This window comes from Taudactylus pleione, unplaced genomic scaffold, assembly GCF_031769625.1.
Source record: "Taudactylus pleione unplaced genomic scaffold, aTauple2 ptg000037l, whole genome shotgun sequence".
Lineage (NCBI taxonomy): Eukaryota > Metazoa > Chordata > Amphibia > Anura > Myobatrachidae > Taudactylus > Taudactylus pleione.
Genome location: NW_028284439.1, coordinates 9,555,998 through 9,579,588, shown reverse-complemented (window position 1 = coordinate 9,579,588; position 23,591 = coordinate 9,555,998). Strand labels below are relative to the sequence as shown.

The window sequence follows — 23,591 nt, the reverse complement described above, 5'->3', positions numbered from 1 at the left end:
GGCCAAACGGTCAAAACGGGCGTTTTAAGGGTGTGCATAATTAACAAAGCAGCGTCATCGACCACGTCATTTGGTTGTCTTTTAGCCTGAACTGCTCGCATGATTGCTGTAGGAAAATGCTACCACAAGCACTGCGAGCAGTTCATACACCTTTCGATGTACTCGATTAATCTAATAAATAGCGGAGATGACGTATGATGCGAACGGCCAAGGGGCGTCTTTACAAAATAGCGAGCACATGTTTCGTTCGCTCGCTCAGACATAGAGGCGTCAACAGACCGCAAAGAGCGAGCGCTCAATTTAAATAGCCAGCCCCTTTTTCTGAACGAGCATCCGCAAATAGCGTCCTGCTCTGAATAATGGCCCTAAGTCCAGTCACGGAGCTTGTATAATATAAATAATACACTCAGTGGGCTAAGTCCAGTCACGGAGCTTGTATAATACACAGTGCACACAGTTGGCTAAGTCCAGTCACGGAGCTTGTATAATATACACATAGTGGGCTAAGTCCAGTCACGCATCACACAGTGGCAAGAAGTAGAACTACTCTCTCTAACTAATCTAACTCTAGTCTCGCTTTTCCCCTCTCTATCACTACCTAAGCGTGACTGTTCCGTCTGGATACAGTCACGCGAAATGGCGCCGACAGCTGGGCGCCACACCTTTTATAGAGGTCGAACGTCACCTGGCTCTCGTGAGGTCTCGCGAGAATCCGACGCCGGACGGGTGACGTTCGGCCTTGAGGTGGAATCCGAGTCAGGTGGGAACACCCGAACTTGCGTTCGGGTGGACTCGGATTCCACCTGTTCGGAGCGGTTCGGATTCCTCACTACAAAAAGGATTTGTAAATTTCAAAATAGAGAAATTTGAAAAAGTTAATAGAGACTATTCTGAACAGCACGTTTACAGGTGGTTGGCAGGATCCAAAATGGAAAGGGGGAGACCCAGAAATTTTGGCTTTCGTAAACAATACCCCAAATTGGATCTACAAACTTCAAGTGAGGCTTGCTCTTCATCAGGTGATGACAGTCTATCAACTCTGTCTAATGCACATGCAAGTCGCAGACCCCCTTTAGGGGTGAATACCAGAGCAAGACGCGGACGAGGTGGAGGAACATACGGAGAGGAGGACAATGCCGCCGTAACAATAAAGAGAGGCAGGAGCAAAGGTCACAAGAAGTAAACACTGTATTTAATTTGTCGTCAAGGACTTTTACTGATACTGAGATGAAAGTCTTCAATAAAGGATTAGGTTTCATACCAACAACTCCCTTCAATAATTTTGAGTGGAAAGTGGAACAACAGATATTGCATCGACAACTGAAACTTAGGGAGTTCTTTGGTCCGGTTGATAATATGGTCCGAGATGAAAGAGATACTGTATTTAGAAAAAAATCACATTTTGATCCAGCTTCCAAAAATGTATCCATACAAATCTTCATGAGAGCACTTGATGTGCAAGTTACAGAACGGATTAATAAGGAAAAGAAACATATTACATATAATTTGACCAGAGAAGAGCGAAGTGCAATGGTTGATCTTTGTACATATCCGGATGTTGGATTCCGCTCGGCTGATAAGGGTGGAGGGCTGGTTATACAAGACTTTGAGCAATATAAACAAGAATTGGAAAGACAACTAGCTGATGAGACAGTATAACTTAAATTAGATAATAATCCTACAGCTAAATTTAAGGATGAATTGGACTCTCTTATTAACACTGCATAGGGGTGTGCACCGGCCACTTTTCGTGTTTTGTGTTTTGGTTTTGGATCTGGATCTTTCTTCGTGTTTTGGATCTGGATTGGTTTTGCCAAAACCACCCTTCCGTGTTTTGGGTTCTGGGTTTTGTGTTTTGGATCTGTATTTTTTTGAAAAAAAGCATAAAAACAGCTAAAATCACAGAATTTGTAGGTTTTTCTGCTCCTATGCTATTATTAACCTCAATAACCTTAATTTCCACTCATTTCCAGTCTATTCTGAACACCTCACACCTCACAATAGTGTTTTTATGTCCAAAAGGTTGCACCGAGGTAGCTGGATGACTATGCTAAGCGACACGAGTGGGCGGCACAAACACGTGACCCATCTAGGAGTGACACTGCAGTGGCAGACAGGATGGCAGTTAGAAAAACTAGGCCCCAAACTGTACATAATGCAAAGAAAAAAAGAGGTGCAAGATGGAATTGTCCTTGGGCCCTCCCACCCACCCTTATGTTGTATAAACAGGACATGCACACTTTAACAAATCAATCATTTCAGCGCCAGGGTCTGCCACACAACTGTGGCTGAAATGATTGGTTCGTTTGGGCCCCCACAAAACAAGCTGGCAATTAATGTGTCCCTGCACAAACTGGCTCTACGGAGGCAAGATGTCATCCTCATCCTCCTCATCCACCGATTCCTCACCCTCTTCAGTGTGTACATCCTCATCCTCACAAAGTATTAACTCGTCCCCACTTGAATCCACCACCACAGGTCCCTCTGTACGTTCTGGAGGCTGGTCTCCCTGGAAGAGCTGATAATTCATTTTGATGAACATCATCTTCTCCACATTCTGTGGAAGCAACCTCCTACGCCTTTCGCTGACAAGGTTCCCGGCTGCACTAAACACTCTTTCGGAGTACACACTGGAGGGGGGGCAACTCAGGTAAAATAGAGCCAGTTTGTACAGGGGCCTCCAAATTGCCTCTTTTTCCTGCCAGTACAGGTATGGACTGTCTGACATGCCTACTTGGATGCTGTCACCGATGTAATCCTCCACCATTCTGTCAATGGTGACAGTATCATATGCAGTGACAGTAGACATGTCAGAAATTGTTGCCAGGTCCTTCAGTCCGGACCAGATGTCCAAACTTGGTCCTGCCTGCCCTGCATCACCGCCAGCGGGTTGCTTAGGATACCTAAGTTTTTTCCTGGCAGCCCCAGTTGCGGGAGAAAATGAAGAAGGAGCCGTTGACGTGTCACGTTCCGCTTCAGCTGACAGTGTGTTCACCAGCAGGTCTTTGCACCTCTGCAGGCTTGTGTCGGCCGGAAAGAGAGACACCACATAGGCTTTAAACCTAGGATCGAGCACGGTGGCCAAAATGTAGTGGTCTGATTTCAACAGATTGACCACCCTGGAATCCTGGCAAAGCGAATGAAGGGCTTCATCCACAAGTCCCACATGCCGAGCGGAATCGCTCCGTCTTAGCTCCTCCTTCACTTTCTCCAGCTGCTTCTGCAAAAGCCTGATGAGGGGAATGACCTGACTCAAGCTGGCAGTGTCTGAACTGACTTCACGTGTGGCAAGTTCGAAGGGCTGAAGAACCTTGCACAACACGGAAATCATTCTCCACTGCGCTTGAGTCAGGTGCATACCCCCTCCTTTGCCTATGTCATAGGTGGATGTATAGGCTTGTATGGCCTTTTGCTGCTCCTCCATCCTCTGAAGCATATAGAGGGTTGAGTTCCACCGCGTCACAACCTCTTGCTTCAGGTGATGGCGGGGCAGGTTCAAGAGTGTTTGCTGGCGCTCCAGTCTTCGGCACGCAGTCGCTGAATGGCGAAAGTGGCCAGAAATTTTTCGGGCCACCCAAAGCGTCTCCTGCACGCCCCTGTCGCTTTTCAGAAAATTCTGCACCACCAAGTTTATTGTGTGAGCAAAACATGGGACGTGCTGGAATTTGCCCAGATGTAATGCCCGCACAATATTGGTGGCGTTGTCAGATATCACAAATCCCCAGGAGAGTCTAAGTGGGGTAAGCCACTGGGCGATGATTTCCCTCAGTTTCTCTAAGAGGTTGTCGGCGGTGTGCCTCTTACTGAAACCGGTGATACACAGCGTAGCCTGCCTTGTAACGAGCTGGCGTTTCTGAGATGCTGCTACTGGTGACGCTGCTGCTGTTGCTGCGTAAGGTGATACATCTACCCAGTGGGCTGTCACAGTCATATAGTCCTTAGTCTGCCCTGTTCCACTTGTCCACATGTCCGTGGTTAAGTGGACATTGTGTACAACGGCATTTTTCAGGACACTGAGGACACTTTTTCTGACGTTTCTGTACAGTCTCGGTATCGCCTGCCTAGTGAAGTGGAATCTAGACGGGATTTGGAACCGGGGACACACTACCTCCATCAATTGTCTAAATCCCACTGCACTAATGGCGGATACCGGACGCACGTCTAACACCAACATAGCAGTCAAGGCCTCAGTTATACGTTTTGCTTCAGGATGACTGCTGTCGTACTTCATCCTCCTCGCTAAGGACTGTTGGAGGGTCAATTGTTTAGTAAAAGTAGTGGTGTTCCTACTTCCTCTCTGGGATGATGAACGACTCGCAGCAGCAACAGCAGCAGCGGCAGCAGTAGGCGTAGCAATGCAGGATCCTCCGGAGGAATCCCGGATAGGAGAGTCAGTCATGCCAGTGATATGGCCTGCAGGACTACTTCCGATCCTGACTAAGGAGGAAATTGACGAGGAGGGAGTTGACGGTGTGGTTTGCAGGCGCTTGGATACAACAGGACAACGGGATTTAGGTGTCCCTGGACTGCTTACGGTCTGAGCCAAAGTTTCTGAACTTGACAGTAACTTTTTATGAACGCGCTGCAGGTGCCGTATAAGGGAGGATGTTCCTAGGTGGTTGACGTCCCTACCCCTACTTATTTCACCTTTACATATGGTACATATGGCAAGACAGTTGTTGTCCGGATTTGGATAGAAATATTGCCAGACCAAAGAGGTGGAATGTTTGGTCTTCTGCCCAGGCATGACCGTGATGGGCTTTTTCATCCCACGGACAACAACTGTCTCCCCCGGAGCCTGATTTAAACAAACCACATCACCATCAGAATCCTCCTCGCCAACTTCCTCCTCAGCGCCAGCTACACCAGTATCCTCATCCTGTTGTACTTCAACAGTGACATCTTCAATTTGCATATCAGCAAGTGGACTGTGGGTGCTCCTTTCAGCACTTGCAGGGGGCGTGCAAATGGTGGAAAGAGCCACCTCTTCCCGTCCAGTGCTGGGAAGGTCAGGCATCGCAACCACCACCACACTTGGACTCTCCTTGGGGATTTGTGATATCTTCTTAGAAAGCACAGTTCTTCGCTGTGCTTTTGCCAGCTTAACTCTTTTGATTTTTTTAGTGGGAGGAGTGCTTCCATCGTCATGTGAAGCTGAACCACTAGTCATGAACATACTAGGGATCGACCTTAGCCGTTCCTTGCCACTCCGTGTCGTAAATGGCATATTGGCAAGTTTACGTTTCTCTTCAGCTGATTTAAATGTCTTTTTCAAGGTCATTTTCCTGAACTTTGCCATTTGGGATTGTATGTGCCCTCTACTATGACATTGGGCATCGGCCTTGGCAGACGACGTTGATGGCATGTTATCGTCTATGTCATGACTAGTGGCAGCAGCTTCAGCACTAGGAGGAAGTGGTTCTTGATCTTTCTCTATTTTATTTTTATCGGAGAAAGTTTGGTCCTCCATTTATGTTATATCGATTTGATATATACGTGCGGCTAAACACAGAAAATAATTTTTTTTTTGGTTTGGACTGGAGTGTACTTTGTGGGTTACAGCACCCTTTAACGGTCAAGCCAGCCGGCCCTTTACTTATGACACAGGCGCACTCTTGGCACTACTTTGTTGATGCACGTGCGGCTACTGCGCACACAATTCACAAACACAGAAAATAATTTTTTTTTGGTTTGGACTGGAGTGTACTTTGGGGGTTACAGCACCCTTTAACGGTCAAGCCAGCCGGCCCTTTACTTATGACACAGGCGCACGCTTGGCACTACTTTGTTGATGCACGTGCGGCTACTGCGCACACAATTCACAAACACAGAAAATAATTTTTTTTTGGTTTGGACTGGAGTGTACTTTCGGGGGTTACAGCACCCTTTAACGGTCAAGCCAGCCGGCCCTTTACTTATGACACAGGCGCACGCTTGGCACTACTTTGTTGATGCACGTGCGGCTACTGCGCACACAATTCACAAACACAGAAAATAATTTTTTTTTGGTTTGGACTGGAGTGTACTTTCGGGGGTTACAGCACCCTTTAACGGTCAAGCCAGCCGGCCCTTTACTTATGACACAGGCGCACGCTTGGCACTACTTTGTTGATGCACGTGCGGCTACTGCGCACACAATTCACAAACACAGAAAATAATTTTTTTTTAGGTTTGGACTGGAGTGTACTTTCGGGGGTTACAGCACCCTTAACGGTCAAGCCAGCCGGCCCTTTACTTATGACACAGGCGCACGCTTGGCACTACTTTGTTGATGCACGTGCGGCTACTGCGCACACAATTCACAAACACAGAAAATAATTTTTTTTTTGGTTTGGACTGGAGTGTACTTTCGGGGGTTACAGCACCCTTAACGGTCAAGCCAGCCGGCCCTTTACTTATGACACAGGCGCACGCTTGGCACTACTTTGTTGATGCACGTGCGGCTACTGCGCACACAATTCACAAACACAGAAAATAATTTTTTTTTGGTTTGGACTGGAGTGTACTTTCAGGGGTTACAGCACCCTTTAACGGTCAAGCCAGCCGGCCCTTTACTTATGACACAGGCGCACGCTTGGCACTACTTTGTTGATGCACGTGCGGCTACTGCGCACACAATTCACAAACACAGAAAATCATTTTTTTTTGGTTTGGACTGGAGTGTACTTTCGGGGGTTACAGCACCCTTTAACGGTCAAGCCAGCCGGCCCTTTACTTATGACACAGGCGCACTCTTGGCACTACTTTGTTGATGCACGTGCGGCTACTGCGCACACAATTCACAAACACAGAAAATAATTTTTTTTTAGGTTTGGACTGGAGTGTACTTTCGGGGGTTACAGCACCCTTAACGGTCAAGCCAGCCGGCCCTTTACTTATGACACAGGCGCACGCTTGGCACTACTTTGTTGATGCACGTGCGGCTACTGCGCACACAATTCACAAACACAGAAAATAATTTTTTTTTGGTTTGGACTGGAGTGTACTTTCGGAGGTTACAGCACCCTTTAACGGTCAAGCCAGCCGGCCCTTTACTTATGACACAGGCGCACGCTTGGCACTACTTTGTTGATGCACGTGCGGCTACTGCGCACACAATTCACAAACACAGAAAATAATTTTTTTTTAGGTTTGGACTGGAGTGTACTTTCGGGGGTTACAGCACCCTTAACGGTCAAGCCAGCCGGCCCTTTACTTATGACACAGGCGCACGCTTGGCACTACTTTGTTGATGCACGTGCGGCTACTGCGCACACAATTCACAAACACAGAAAATAATTTTTTTTTGGTTTGGACTGGAGTGTACTTTCGGGGGTTACAGCACCCTTTAACGGTCAAGCCAGCCGGCCCTTTACTTATGACACAGGCGCACTCTTGGCACTACTTTGTTGATGCACGTGCGGCTACTGCGCACACAATTCACAAACACAGAAAATAATTTTTTTTTTGGTTTGGACTGGAGTGTACTTTCGGGGGTTACAGCACCCTTAACGGTCAAGCCAGCCGGCCCTTTACTTATGACACAGGCGCACGCTTGGCACTACTTTGTTGATGCACGTGCGGCTACTGCGCACACAATTCACAAACACAGAAAATTATTTTTTTTTGGTTTGGACTGGAGTGTACTTTCGGGGGTTACAGCACCCTTTAACGGTCAAGCCAGCCGGCCCTTTACTTATGACACAGGCGCACGCTTGGCACTACTTTGTTGATGCACGTGCGGCTACTGCGCACACAATTCACAAACACAGAAAATATATTATTTTTTTAGCACTTGGGGGGAGCACCCCTGATGGACAGAGCACCCCCTGGACAACACTACAGCACCCCTTTAGGACTGGGACACTGCACAGGACTTTGGAGTGGACACAGCCCCTATGGAGAACTGACTGCACAACACAGTCCAGCCAGCCCCTATGGACTTTGAAGTAGTGGACACAGCCCCTATTAACAACAGCAGCACAGCACAACACAGCCAGCCCCTATGGACTTTGAAGTAGTGGACAACAGCAGCACTACACTACACTACACTACACAGCACTAACTCCCACCCTCCCTCTTCACTGTCCACAGCCGAGTGAGAAAATGGCGCCGACGCGGGTACCTTATATAGGATCCAAAACCCGCGAGACTCGGAAGGCGGGATGATGACGTTTTGCCTCGATGTCAGATCCGAGTCAGGCGGGAAAAGTCGAGCCTGACTCGGATCGGACTCGGATCGGGGGGGCTCGGGGGGGTTCGGATTTCAGAAATCCGAACCCGCTCACCCCTATGCATTGTTAAATAAAGTTATTGACAATACTACTGGTGACTATTTGAAAGTAGAATTTCCAAAGGTTCCCATTCTATATAGTGTCCCCAAGATAGACAAAAGTTTGGATAGGCCACCCGGCCGCCCTATTATCTCGGCTAGGGACTCTCTATTTAGTGGGGTATCTAAATATCTAGATCACTTTATGCAGCCCTGTGTACAAGCTGAAAGTACATATCTTAAAGATACAACAATGCTACTTAATAAATTGCAGGAATTTGATGATTTACCAATTAATATGTGGATGTGCACACTCGACATAACCAGCTTGTACACTAATATACCGCACAGGGAAGGATTGAGGGCGACTTTTGATCTGTTGAATGATAATGATTTGTATACAGGACCTGATTTAACATTCTTCTTATCCCTTCTTGAACAGGTACTGTATAGAAATTACTTCTATTTCAATGGGCAATTCTATCTCCAATGCACTGGATGCGCAATGGGATCACATGTGGCCCCAGCGTATGCAAACACTTACATGTTCGGTATAGAGAGGGATTTCTTCTTCAATAGAGATGTTAGAGACAAAGTACTATTCTACAGTCGCTATATAGATGATGTGTTGCTATTTTGGAAGGGGGATTATGACGGTTTTGTCAGTTTAATGGACATCATTAACAGTAAGGAGTGTCCTATAAAATTCACTTTCCAGTTAAGTCTGGAACAAGTGAATTATTTAGATGTAACCATCAAAAGAGATGGCAACAAATTAAATACTTACATCTTTACGAAACCGACAGATCGCAACACACTGTTAGTAGCCTCTAGTCATCACCCTATTGCCATGAAGAATAGTTTACCGTATTCACAGCTAGTTAGAGTCAAAAGACTAACCAGTGACCAGGATAAATTAGAAGAGGATCTTAATAAGACGTGTGACAAATTCAGAGATAGAGGATATGCACCAGAAACTCTAATACAAGCTAGACAAAGAGTTAATGCTGTAAGTAGGAGTGATTTGTTGAAAAAGACCAATAAAAACAGTACAGATAAGAAAATACATTGGCCACGTAAATACACTCTGGCAATGGTATTATTAGTCAAACTACACGTTCTTTATGGCCCATTATACAACAAGATAGAGAATTTAGTAATTTTAAACAAATTAGGATTCTCTCATGTCTCAAGAGAGGCAAAAATCTCAGGGACCATATAGTTAAATCTGACATTACAGAGCTAGTTAACAAATCTAATAATGTACAAATAAAAAGTGCAGGTTGCCGCAAATGTATTGGCTGCATTACGTGCAGCCATATGATCTGTGGCCAATTTTTTACGCATCCTTATACGGGCAGGAAATATATCATTAGACACTCACTCACATGTTCTAGCTCTTTTGTAGTGTACGTGATTAAATGCCCTTGCGGACTCTATTATATAGGTAAGACCATTCGTCCCTTTAAGGACCGAATGGCTTTACATAGATCCGCAATTAGATCAGCATTAAGTGGTAAGCCATCGGAACAACCGGTGGCTAGACATTTTTATGAAAATAAACATAATATGGCCAACTTGAGACATATGATGATAATAGATCATGTCCCAGAGAGCCCGCGTGGAGGAGACCGACATAAAGCATTGTTGCTTTTGGAGAACAGATGGATCTATTTATTGGATATGGTGAAGCCTAAGGGCTTAAATGATCAACTATCTTTTGCAGCTTATATGTGATCTTTATTCTGAGTGCCATTTAATATAGGTATTAGACTTATAAGTTAAATAACAAAGGTCTTATTAATATACTATTTAGATTAATGTTTTTTGTGCTAATGTAGTAATGACATCACTGTAATTTAAGCATTTATATATTATATGCACTTGTTTATCAGTATATGGTATTAGTTGAGACGGTGGTTGAAATAGGTTAATATAGCCGATATTATGATATGGACCATTACACCTATGTTTTTAAACTTGTATGTAATTATTGAATGTAATGTTTTTTACAGTTGGTGTTTGTGATTCAATCTTGTTGTTTACACCAGGTGTTATGTGTATTGCTGGTGTGGTTGCCGGGGCAACGCTCCGACTCCCAATTGATGTCATTGGGGAGCGTCGGACGTCGCTTGGTGGGCCGGAAGCGCGGCTGCTCGGCAACACACGTGTAGATGCAGGGATATAAAGGTGAGAATATTGCATATTACTCTGTATGTCCTGATGACGATTTGTCATTAAACTCGAAACGTTGATGTATTGACGACTGTGTTATGGTTCCTTGTCAAGTCCGGAGAGTGACACTGCCCTGCTTTTTTTTCTCTCTCTCTCTCTCTCTCTCGTGAAAAATAACTCATGTTTCGGGTTTCTTTCATCCCATCATCAGGAAACAGAAAAATATATAAGTACAGTGTCTTACCTTAAATAAACATTAATTGTCACCGACGCTGGTCACCCACAGGCTCTGTGGGCGGCTAACACAGGAGTTCCAGTCTAGGCTCTTCTGGTTCAAGCATGCACACCCCTCCATTGCCCCGGCAACCAGATGCTGAGGATACTAACCCTACACCATAGATAATGCCAAAAACACCATTAAAATATATTGTAAGTGGACATGGTTATATACATTTAGATATATGCAGTGAGTGCCATAAAATCCTTATTTGTATATATGTATATAATCAATAGAAGCGGCACTCAGGAGAAAAGAATCAACGGCAGGTAAATGTTTCCAACATTTCAATGCTTTACTGCATTTTACTCAGGGGTATGAACAAACAATAAACACTACTCACCTTATATCCCCAAACATCTCATCCAAACAGCCCAGCTTCCGTTTTGCTGCAGCTGATAACGTAATTTTGTTCCCAGCTGCAGGAAACTTGAAGCCGGGCTGTTTGCACAAGGTGCATTGAAACATTTACCTGGTGTTGATTGTCTTTTTATCTGGATCCTGAGTGCCGCTTCTGTGGATTATGGGACCTATGTATCAAGCCGATTTTTACATACAATTATGCAGAAACTGCAGTTTCTGCATTATTTTATGTATCGATCCTATGTACTAAAGCACAATGAAGGAGATTTCACAGAAATCTCTGGCAAAGTGCTAATTAGCACTGCAGATCGTAGTCCCCATTATTATCAATAGGGACTACGATCTGACCCCTATGTACTAAACTCCAAAAAGCTAAGCTATTCGGAGCTTAGCACCAGTAGTTTACACTATCTTCAGATGGTGCAAACTACTGTAAGCCTATGGAGGCTCCAGGTGCAGGAGAGAGATCTTTTGATCTCTCCCTTACAGCCCCCGGCCGATTCCAAAAGCTGACGAAAAATACTTCTCCTAATGCTGATAATATAACTCGCAGGGCAGCGGTTGCCGCAACCGCTGTCCCTGCGAGTTCCTGGTAGCACATAGCCGGGATATTTTTTATTAAAAATGAAAATATTCCTGGCGCGTTAGCCCATTAATAATTGCGGCAGTACCATGAATATTAATACATAGGCCCCTAAATGTGCACCTTATTTGAGGATCGCTGAAAGGGAATGGGTATGATACTCCATGCTGTCGGGATGCTGCTGGTCAGAATACCGACAGCGGCATCCCGACAGCCAGAATCCTGACACCTATAGGGACTAATAGTAAGTATTTTCCTACCCCCTACCCTAACCCTTACCTTAACCCACTATTGCCTAAACCTAACCTACCCCCCTAGTGCCTAAACCTAACCTCCCCCTCCTCGCACCCTAATCCTCCCTCCCCGGTGCCTAACCCTAACTATCCCCCTAACACCCTGATTCATACCTTCCGGATGCCGGCGTTCGGGATACTTGTGCAGGAATATCCACACTGGTATTCAGAACGTCGGCATCCCGCACGCCGGGATGCCGACTGCATACCGCTGAAGGCACGAGGCAAAGCAAACCTGTGTTAACTTGAGTGCATACACGACTATATGCATTATATATATATTATATATATGTGAATAAATAAAAATATAAGTGTGCATACATATATATATATATATACATACATAGATACACACACACACTTACCTGATAGATTTTCATAATGCCTCCTCTTCTTCACGATGCAGGACATCTTTCACAGTGGGTCTCTAAAAGTAACTGAGGCTCTCAGTCAGGGAATGCACTGCACGGCATCCTCCTGCTTCTGTTCTGTGCTAGCGCGCTGCTCCTCCACGGCTGCTCGGTACTAACAAGTTCTTCTTCACCACAGGAGGCAGGCAGGCACACACTCTGAACACACACGCGCGCTACGTGCATCGTGACGTCATCATGTCACATTCCATAATTATCCAGTCACAGGTCAGTTGTATAGAGCCAAGGGAGGAGGCGGAGCTTTATGGTGTCCTTGACTACTTATAAGAGGTAGACAGGCCGTGGGCAGCACTTAGTTTCACCCGCACAGCGGTAGCTGGCAGCAACAAGAATTGTTTCAGCAGCAGCTGCAGGGAGAGCGCCTCTCCAGCCTGGCGCCTCCCTGCAGTGCAGGAACTGCTGAGCGGGTTGCGACGGCCATGCGACGGGTTGCGCTGTGCTCCGATCTTGGCAGCCCGACAGGTGTAGTGGAGTAGGGGTGAAGGAAGGGTGGCAGCCCCTAAAGGTAACAATGTGGCTGGCCCAGCGGGAAACGGCCCAGCGTCCCGGCGTCCGAATCCGCCCCTGGCACCTCTAATCAATTAATTAATTCAGTCCATAGGGCCTATCTATCAAGCTGTTTTTTACATAAAATTATACAGAAACTGCAGTTTCTGCATAAATTTATGTATTGTAGTTATGTACCAAAAGCGCAATGCAGGAGATTTTACAGAAATATGAGGTAAAGTGCTAATTAGCACTTCGGATCGCAGTCCCCATTATTATCGATTCAGACTACGATCTGACCCCTATGTACTAAACTCCAAAAAGCAAAGCTTTTCAGAGTTTAGCCCTGGTAGTTTACACCATCTTCAGATGGTGTAAACTGCTTTTAGCCTATGGAGGCTCCAGGTGCAGGAGATAGATCTTTTTTTCTCTTCGTCACAGCCCCTGGCCAGTTCTGGAAGCTGACACTGTGCATCAGCTTCCCCCGGAGAAGTCTTTCACTTATGTGAAAGACTTCTACAATTTGCCTGGGATATAACTCGCATGGACAGCGTTTACCACAATTGCTGTCCGAGCGAGTTCCCCTTTGCACATAGCGGATATATTGTCATTAAAAATGAAAATATCTCCTGCTTTATGGATAGATAAAAATTGCAGCAGTTCCGCAATTGGAAGTATATAGACCCCCCATGTAACTACAAATAGTAAATTGAAAGGGAAATTCAGGAGCAGAGGATCTTAGAATGGGTCACGTTTGAGGTGGGAACCTAGATAAGCAGGGATATACAAGTAGTTAGCTTCTGTGTAATGAATCAGAGCATATAGCAAGACAGGATCAATGAGGATGCAGGTATATACAAGCAGTCCGCTACGGTAAAATTAATATATAGCAAGGCAGGAGCAGTGAGATACTAAGGCAAAGTTTCCCAACTACAGTCCTCAGGGACCCCAACAATGCATATTTTACAGATCTCAATTGAAAAAATTAGTTCCACCTGTGGTCTTTTAAAATGTGTCAGCTAGTAATGTTTATAACTGTGCACCAACTAGCAATGGCGTCACTAGGGGGCGTGGACCGCACTGGATGACACCATCCGAGGGGGGTGACATCAACTTAGCAGAGCTGCTCTGCTATTTTGGTGTCACCGCCTTGGATGGTGTCACTGAGCAGTGATGATGTTCGCGTCATCCACACTGTGCCAGGTCAGGCTGGGGACTGCCCAGCAGCTACCGTAATGCGGGGCAAGCCCCCAATGTGGTAAGAAAGGCTGTGTGACATGTGGTCACACCCCCCAAAATGTCATACACCAGGGACGTGGCTTTGCAGACACTAGGTCATGCCCTCTTTTATGCATGCTTGCCTTCAGTTTGTGTGAGGAGTGCGCATTGGGTGACACCAACCCTAGTTAAGCTACTGCCAACTAGGAGATTTGTAACACATACACTATTAGGGGTCTCTGAGTATTGGAGTTGGGAAACACAGAACTAAGGAAAACTTGCAGGCATGATCTGCAGCAGTTCTAACTCAAGTGAATGGAAGGGATGATTTTTTAAAGCATAGGTTCTCAAGCTTGGCCCCCAGGACCCACAACAGTGCATGTTTTCCTCTCCTCACAGGATCTCAAGTGAAATAATTAGGTCCACCTGTGGATATTTTTAAATTTGTCAGCCAGTAATAAATACACCTGTGCACCTGCTGGGTGACCTGGAAAACGTGACCTGTTTAGGGTCCTGAGGACAAAGTTTAAGAACCACTGGTTTATAGAAAAATGTGCAATGGAGCTACAAATATAGCATGTGTGGATTTGCTCAAATTAACTCATTGAGTAGGGATCATCGGGATGTAGTTAATGTACCGGTGGCCGGCGGAATCCCGCCGAGGGACTAAAGATAGGCGTCGAAATCCTGACGCCTATCTGTAGCCCGACGACGAAATCCTGACAGCATCAACAAAGGTAAGCGGGGTCCTTTAAGCTGTTAGCCACGGGGTGAGGGCTAGTTTTAGGGGCCCCAGGGGGAGATTAGGGTTAGTCACCCCCCGGGGGGTTAGGCTTAGGTATCCCCGGGGTGAGGTTAGTGTTAGGCAGCCCCCGGGAGGGTTAGGTTTAGGGTGCGGGAAGGGGGGAGTTAGGCACCCCCGGGGGGAGGTTAGCGTTAGGCACCACTAAGGGAGGGTTAGAGTGTGGAGAGGGGTGGGGTTAGGGTACTTACCACCCCTGTCAGCATCTTCATCCTTCGGGCTTCCGGCGTCGGGATATGAACCGGTGGCTATTCAGCCACCGGGACTTCATACCCATTCCAGGGTCATCATGATGTGTCTTTTTCCAATGTATAATTGCTCTGTTAACCCCAAGGTTTCTTACATACTAAGCAATGAAGAAAAATTAGAAGGTTGTCTATTCAGTCCTGAAGAGTTCTATTTACATTCTACAGGATTTATGAAATCGAATTCAAATATATCACTTTATTTTCAGTTCCATCAGTTTAGGGAACACAAAGAACCATTTCCCTTTTGGGTCAGAACCAAATACACAAAAAGTATCATCTACTGTAGCTTTTTAGTACAGTAACTAAGGGGCCTATGTATCAAGCTGTTTTTTTCTATATAAAATTATGTAGAAACTATAGCTTCTGCATGTTTTGTATTATACATTAGCTATGTACTAATGGCACAATGCAGGAGATTTCACAGAAATCTCTGGCAAAGTGCTAATCCGCACTGCAGATTGTAGTCCCCATTTTTATCAAAGGGGACTACAATCTGGTCCCTATGTACCAAACTCCCAAAAGCTAAGTTTTTCGGAGTTTCGCCCTGGTAATTTACACCTTCAGTAAACTGTAAGCCTATGGGGGTTCCCAATTTAGGAGAGCGGTCTTTTGATCTCTCCACTGCAGCTCCCGGCCAGCTCCAGAAGCTTTCCCTTTGTACATAGCGGGGATATCTTCATTAAAAATGAAAATATCCCTTGAGTAGGATACATAATAATCACAGCAGTACCATGATTATTAGTACATAGACCCCCTAACTCAAAAATTAAAACGTGGAAATAAGGGCTAATTATGTGCAAAAGTTTAGTTTAGTGAATAGAGCCCCTAATTATTCATAATAATCATAAAATAGCAAACTATAGAATAGTAGGTTTTTTTTCATTAGCTAACAATGTCAGCCGTATTACTGAACGTGATAAAAACCTGTAATGACAACAATAACATGAATAACAGATAAGCAGCCGCAGAATCAGCAGCAGAGACAGACGTGAAGTAAATGTGCTCATCACTAGCAGCAGCTGATACAGTCACACGGCAATGCGACGCATGCGCAGCGACACCTAGTGACGGAGCTAGAAAATGGCGGAAGCCCAGTGAGTGAGTGAGTCACTAAGTAAGTGAGTGAGGGAGCGACTCAGGTCTCAGTGGGCGGGGGTAGAAGGGAATATCACTGAGCGAGCCGCCTGGGGCTATGAGGCTGGAAGCGGGTGATGCAGGGGACGGAGAAAGGAGGGGGAGGGTGTAAAGGGTGCAGGAATGACCCTGTAGTGAGGTGAAGGGCTGCAATGAGGAGAGGTGACACATTACTGCTGAGTGTCATGTATATGAATAAGAGGGTATTATAGTATTGTGTCATTAATGTGCTAAATATGCATTCCTATTCATCACCATGAGTGCAGCCTGTGATACATAGGTCACATTACACTGCCTTCCAAAATTCCATTATTTTGCCTTCGGTAACGCTCATGCAACCTGTGTCTCATAAACTATTGTAGAACTGCAAGTCCCAGAATGTCCTGTTGCAACTTGAAGTTTTACAGCAATGCGAGGGACACTGGCCACCTGCTTTAGGTGTAGATAGTGTGGAGTGACCTTTTAATGAGTGGATAATTACTGTATGTCCAAATTGTGCATCGAGCGTTAAAGTGGTTTTATTTCTGTTGGATATTTTGTTTATTATACAGATGTAAAATTATGTAATTTTTTTATGCATGGTTCTTCCCCACACCACAGACTTCTTCTCACTAGGCACAGCAGGCTACCCATTAACCCTCCCCTCCCCCCATAAGGGCCACTGATCCTTTTCTTTAAAAAAATTTATGCAGCACCAGGGTGGGAGAGTCGCAGGCGGCGATTTTCCTGCAGGCAGTGCGGGAGAGGTTGGGCTACATGCCTAAATGCTGTCTGCCAGGAGGCTTCAGCTTCGGGACCAGCCAACCCTGGCTGTCATGAAGGGGGCGGAGTATAAGCCAGCAGCAACACTATCATGATGTCTATGCAGAGCCGTCTGTGAAGGCCGGTACACACTAGACGTCGTCTAGTATGTAACGTCCTCGTTAGCGTCGGGACCTGGTAGGGTGCCGGCCTCAGCAAGTGCGCACACACTTGCCAATGCCAGAAGCGACGGCGGGGGCCATGCTGCATTCTCTTAACGATGACACTCGACGGTCAATGTTGCTACTGACACGTGGGAGTGTGCATCATCAGCAACATAGCGGGTACACACTCGCCGATGTGCCCGAGACATGTCGCTTACTGTGTATCTGGCATAACAGCTGCCTGATGGCAATTGTGAAGGAGGTGGGGCGGCTTATATTATTGTGCCTAGGGGCGGCCTGAATCCACCTTTGCCTCAACTTAAGAACACATCTTATACAGATTACACAGTCCGGGAGGGATATAAATTTTATATACAAACATGAGCTACAAGTAAATTATGTTTCTTCTTCAGGGTCCATAGAGCTCCACATGGAGACAATGGTGTGTAGGTGGGACCTTGGAGGACTGGACACCAACAGCAAAGCTTTTCAATCCCAAGATCCTTCGGTCCTTCCCCCTATCCCCCTCGCCCAGGGCAATTCGGTTTCATTGGTGTCTGGCAGGAGCTGGGTCACCATTTTTAACAGTGGGGCTGCTTCAAGCAGCCCAAGCTACTTTTTATGATGTATTTTTAATTTCTAGTGTTTTAAACTGAGCAGCAGCAAAAGACTGTTCCTTGGACGTCTGTGGTGCTGCTCCATTACCCCTCCGCGGCGCTGAGACACCAAGCCCGGTTAGGTACTCCCGGCAGGGCTCTAAGGGGGACTAGCTAACAGGCTTCCCGGACCCTGGACTGCAGCCCGGAATCCAGGGGACAGGTAAGGCGGACCCCCACTTGCGGGGCACCGCGTCTTTACGCAGTCTATTCTCCAGTCTCAGGAGACAGATTGGAGACGCTGAATTGTTCACTGGTGCACCCATGACTGCACTAGACCACCGAGGCATTACTATACTGGCACAGAGGACATATTTAGAGGCCAGGGGACCCAGTGGTTAACATCATAGCGGGGAGAAGGCGCTCTCCCTGCAGCCCCTCCCACAGTACACGGCGCCATTCCCCTGCGGTCTCGCTGTTCCCTGAGCTGCTCCTCCCTCACCATTCGCCTCCTCAGAGACGTGCGGCAGCCATTTCTGCTTCACAGGTCTCCGGGAACACTGGGTCTAGTATCCCTGTATACCTATCCCACAGGTCATGTTATACAGCACTTTATCCTACCAGCCACTGCGGTCTGTGTAGTTGACTGTAATTACAATTGCAGAAATATAGTGTTTTTTTCTGCGTTTGTATGTGACTTGTGCTAGCACTGATCTCTACTTTCTATACTGTCAGCTTATACCTTTCCCTTTATTCTAATTTACCCTGACATACTAAGGTATAGGGGGTTCATTGTACCTCACATCTCACATATATATGAGAGCTGTTGCTTACTATATAGCGCGGTTGCACACTACACTGTGCCATATTGCACAAACTGCAGGTTGTTCACTGTATCATACTGTGGGCCTGATGTGCCGTGGCAATGGCATTAAAGCGCCAGCAACGGCCCGGCACATCGCACCCTTCACAACCCGACCCGCCACTGAATTTGCTCGCTGCCCTATGGGGCAGCGTGCACTTTCAGGCAGATCTGGGCGGCAGTAAAGCACGGCCACTATCGCGATGACTCGCACACGTGAGTACATCGAACCTAATTGGATCAAGCCCTGTGTATTTTATTATTGTGGCTATGTCTAGTGGAGGAAAGAATAATAAGCAGGCTGATGCTGCTGCTCCTACTCTGGTGTCTTGTAAGTCCTGCTCAGCAGGCTTAGACCCAGAGGACCTCATTTAGGATGGTCTTTGTACAAATTGTTGCACTGACTCAGGCCTCTCAGCCCCGATGTCTCTTCCACAAGACCAACCCTGGGCTGCCTTTTCTCAGGTACTGACAAAGATTGCGGACCACTTAACAGTCCCCGTGGTAGCCCCCCCTGTGGGATGGCCACAGCAGGTACTCCCTGCTAATCCTTTGCCTCCCCCATGGGTAGATGTACTGTCTACCTCAGTACAAAGTTTGGCTAGTACCTCTACAGTTTTTCAGCAAATGCTGCAAAAGGAAAAGCCTTTACCTACTAAACGTGCTGTGTTATCTTCCCAGTCCACCCAGTTATCTGATTCTGATATATCATCTGGGGAGGCAGCAGATGCAGACCTCTCTCACTCTGACTCCGTCTCAGGAGACGAGGAGCTACTCTCTCTAAATTAAATATACCTGCTCTTGTGAGAGCTGTAAAATCTATTTTACAAATAGAAGAGGAAGAACCTGCTCCTAAGATAAAAACAACCACTTAAACGACAAAAGGTAGTTTTACCAGTGTTTCCTCACTCTGATCAGCTATCTGATCACATGAGTGAAGCACGGAATATGCCCGGTAAAAGGTTTAAAATTCCAAAACATTTAAGTTCCTTTTACCCTCTTCCGGCTACGGATTGCACTAAATGGGAAGTTCCCCCAGCAGTAGATTGTCATGTAACACATCTGGTTAAGAATGCCACCTTACCTATCCATACTGCAGCCTCCTTGACGGAGACTACAGATAGGCGTATAGAAGCTTGCAACAAATCCATGTACTCTCTTACAGGAGTTATTACTCGTCCTGCTAGGGCTATGGCCTGAGTGGCAAAAGCCATTGAGAGGTGGCCAGAGGCCCTAGAAAAGACATTTCCCCCTGATTCTTCAAGGGAAAAACTATTTTACATATCTCACATTAAAGATGCAGCCTCCTACTTGGGAGAAGCAGCTATGGATATTGCTCTCCTGACCACCTCCAGGATTACTGCTACTTCGGTAGTGGCCCACTGTATTGTTCGGCTCAGTTCCTGTAAAGCAGACTCAGCTTCAAAAGGGGCTCTGTAGTCTCTTCCATATTCTGGAGATATCCTATTTGTTCCAGAATTAGAAAAAATTGTGACTACTTTGGCAGCTTCCAAGACGGCGTTCCTGCCCTCCACATATAATACAAAGCCTCGGACATCATCCTTTCGGTCCTTTCGCCCTCAAGGAAAAGCTAAGGGTCAGTCCTTTCCACAGCAGAAGGCCTCAAAGCCTAGGGCCAAACAAGCCTGGGCTACTAGACGTCCACCTGCCAAGTCTAAGGACAAGTCTGCAGCCTGACATGGCGGGCCTCTCCCTGGGCGCTCTCGAGGTAGTAGGCCGACTTCCAATTCGCCTAGTTCTGGCGTCAAAACACATCAGATGCCTGGGAAGTGGTCTCCCACGGATATACTCTAGCCTTCCTAAGGCGAACCCCCCCAGCAGTTCTTTCGCACATGGCCTCCATCGGTCCCAAGCAAGGCCCTGCTGCTGCAAAAAGCCATTCAGTCCTTACTGAATTCAGAAGTAATAATTCCGGTCCCCTCCTCGCAATGAGACAAGGGCTATTATTCTACCGTTTTCCTGGTTCAGAAGCCCAACGGGTCTCATCGGCCTATCCTCAACCTCATATCTCTGAACAAATTTATCAGGGTGCCTGGGTTTTGTATGGAAACCCTCCGCTCTATTATCCTGGCTATGGAGCCTGGAGATTTTATGGTGTCTCTGGACATTCAGGACGCTTACCTACATGTACCTATAGCGCCTTCTCATCAACAATGTCTCCGGCTTGCTATCCTACAGCAGCATTACCAATTTCAAGCCCTAGCGTTTGGCCTCTCAATGGCCCCACGGGTCTTTACCAAAGTCATGGCAGTTATGGCGGCCTCCCTTCTACATCAAGGGATCAGACTACTCCCATACTTAGACAACCTCTTGCTATTGGCCAGCTCCCCAGAGAATTCACTACCATCTGCAGGTAACAATTGCCTTCCTACAAACGCACAGGTGGCTTATCAACTGGAAAAAGTCTTCCCTGACAGCCTCTCAAAGAATGGTACATTTAGGAGCCCTCTTGGACTCTTAGGTTCAGAGAATCTTTCTAACAGTCAAGATCTTCTTAATACAACACTGAGTGCGCAGACTGCTCCGCAGTCACCAAGTGTCAATACAAGCTGCAGTGCAGACGGGATCAATGGTGTCCACCTTCGACATGGTGGAGTTCGCTCAGTTTCACTCCAGGCCCCTACAATACCTGATCCTCTCCAGGTGGAACGGGTGACCCCATCTACTTCGATCCCAGATGATGGGCCTCCCCCCGGAGGTTCGCCTGTCCCTAGCCTGGTGGCTACAGACATTCCATTTAGACAAGGGTTGTCCCTTTTGGATCCCGGACTGGGCTCACCTCACCAGGGATGCAAGCTTCAGAGAGTGGGGTGCAGTGACCGGTTAGCACTTATTCCAAGGCCGCTGGACCCCAGTGGAGGCAGAGTTACCAATCAATGTCTTGGAACTTCGAGCCATCTACAGACTCTCACTCTGGCTCAGGATATTCTTCAGGGCAGGCCAGTACAAGTACAGTCCGACAACGCCACGGCAGTGGCCTACCTCAATCACCAAGGAGGCACTCGGAGTCGGGCAGCAATGGCAGAAGTGTCCCACATTCTCACATGGCCCGAACACCATTTCCCAGCCGTCTCCGCGGTATTTATCCCTGGAGTTCTCAATTGGGAAGTAGATTTCCTCAGCCGTCACGACTTGCATGCAGGAGAGTGGTCTCCACATCCTGAAGTTTTTCAACTCCTGGTGGACAAATGGGGACTGCCCGATGTGGATCTCATGGCCTCAAGACACAACAACAAACTTCCAGTATATGAAACCAGGACAAGGGACCCCGACACAGCCTTCGTGGATGCATTGTCGATGAAATGGACCTTCCATTTGGCATACCTCTCTACGCCAATATCCTTGCTTCCTCAAGTTCTTCGGAAGTTCGAGCAGGAAGGGGGCACAGCCCTGTTGATAGCTCTGGTTTGGCCCAGACGCCATTGGTACTCTGATCAATGTCTCTCCATAGACCCTGTCTGCATCCAGACCTGGCCTGCCTGTCTTTAACGGCTTGGCTCTTGAGACATCCCTAAGGGCTAATGGATTTTCTACCTCTGTGGTCCAGACCATGTCCAAAGCATGTAAACTGGCCTCGGCCAGAATTTATCACCAAATATGACATACATATAGTGTTCCCTCTAGCTCCGGCGGCAGGCAGTCCCCTTTTCGTCATACTTGGGGGCGTGCCCGGCGCTTACGGACATGCCGGGCAGCCCCCAAGCGCTGCAGAAAGGGAGAATAGATGCCGGGCGCATGCGCCCGGCGTCTATTCTCTGGCGGTGACCGGGTCACCGCATGTTTGTCCACCCGCGGGACATTGCGGCCCGCGGGTGAGAACGGCTCCCGCAGGCTCTTAGGGCAGGGCGCTTTTTGCCCTCCTCCTGGAGGGCAGGGTGCTTTTTGCCCTCCAGAAGGAGGGCAGGGCGCCGTGCTCCGCTAAAACAGCCTAGCGGGAACGCTATACATATTTCCAGTGGTGCGCTCCTAGAAACTATGACTCAAGTTTTTAAGGTTTCTAGAATACTTGCCTTTCTTTTGGATCTTGGACTCCGCCTAGCATCTCTGAAAGTGCACGTCTCCACTCTGTCCATTTGGTTTCAGCGCAGAATTGCTCCTCTACTGGATGTTCACACCTGCCGCTATAATTCTATTCTTCAAAACACCTGCCGCATACTTGCAGAATAGCCCTGAACCTATTTCCCTATTGTTTAACAATTTTTTCCCATTTATTTTTTTTTTGCACACCAATTTTTTAATTCATTTTTTGGGGTGTCCCTATTTTTTTTTTTTTTTACTTTTTTTGACACAGTTCTTTTTTAAATGTCAGTCCCAGGAGTGCAGGGTATTTTTTTTAAGCCTGCACCCCTAAACCCCAATTCTGCACTTTTTTTCGACACCTATTCAATGGTGAAAAGTTATCCCCGTTTTTTATCACTTTTCAAAACTGCGATATGTCTTTGATATTGAATACAGTGTAAAAGTAAAACCTGCGATAATGACATCATAATTGTGATATTAACGCAAAAACGATGTTATCGCTCCCATATTGAATACCCCTGGTAGTCTGGCCTTCCTGTGCCGGCTAAAGTATCTGCTCATTCTACTCGCTCTTTGGGTCCCTCGTGGGCAGCCTCAGCTGAACAGCTATGCAGGGCTGCCACCTGGTTGTCTGTCCACACCTTTCTTAGGTTTTATGGCTTTGATGCATTTGACACTCAGGATGTTTCCTTCGGGATAGGGTTCTCCTATCAGCTGAGGAGCTTTCTTGCCCTTGAACAACTGCTTTGGGACATCGCCATTGTCTCCCTGTGGAGCCCTATGGATCCCGAAGAAGAAAAGGAGGGTTATGGTAAAACTTACCTTTGTTAATTCTCATTCTGCGAAGTCCACAGGGCATCCGCCCTGATGCTCCTGGCTTCTATGGGTTTCTTCTCTTGGCCACTTGTTTCCTTCTCTGTGTGAGA

General features: G+C 46.8%; 1 protein-coding gene across 7 annotated transcripts in view; it reads left to right on the top strand.

Moving 5' to 3' along the window:
• Positions 1–16,176: 16,176 nt before the first annotated feature.
• PHC3 (polyhomeotic homolog 3) overlaps positions 16,177–23,591 on the top strand; it is a 189,401-nt gene continuing 181,986 nt past the window's right edge. For 6 of the 7 annotated variants that reach the window (XM_088452386.1, XM_088452385.1, XM_088452384.1 and 3 more), the window contains exon 1: positions 16,177–16,241. The gene's annotated coding sequence lies outside the window, so the exon portion shown is untranslated. Of the gene's footprint in view, positions 16,242–16,339; positions 16,424–23,591 lie in introns of those variants that run through there. The other variant, XM_088452380.1, reaches the window with a different exon arrangement.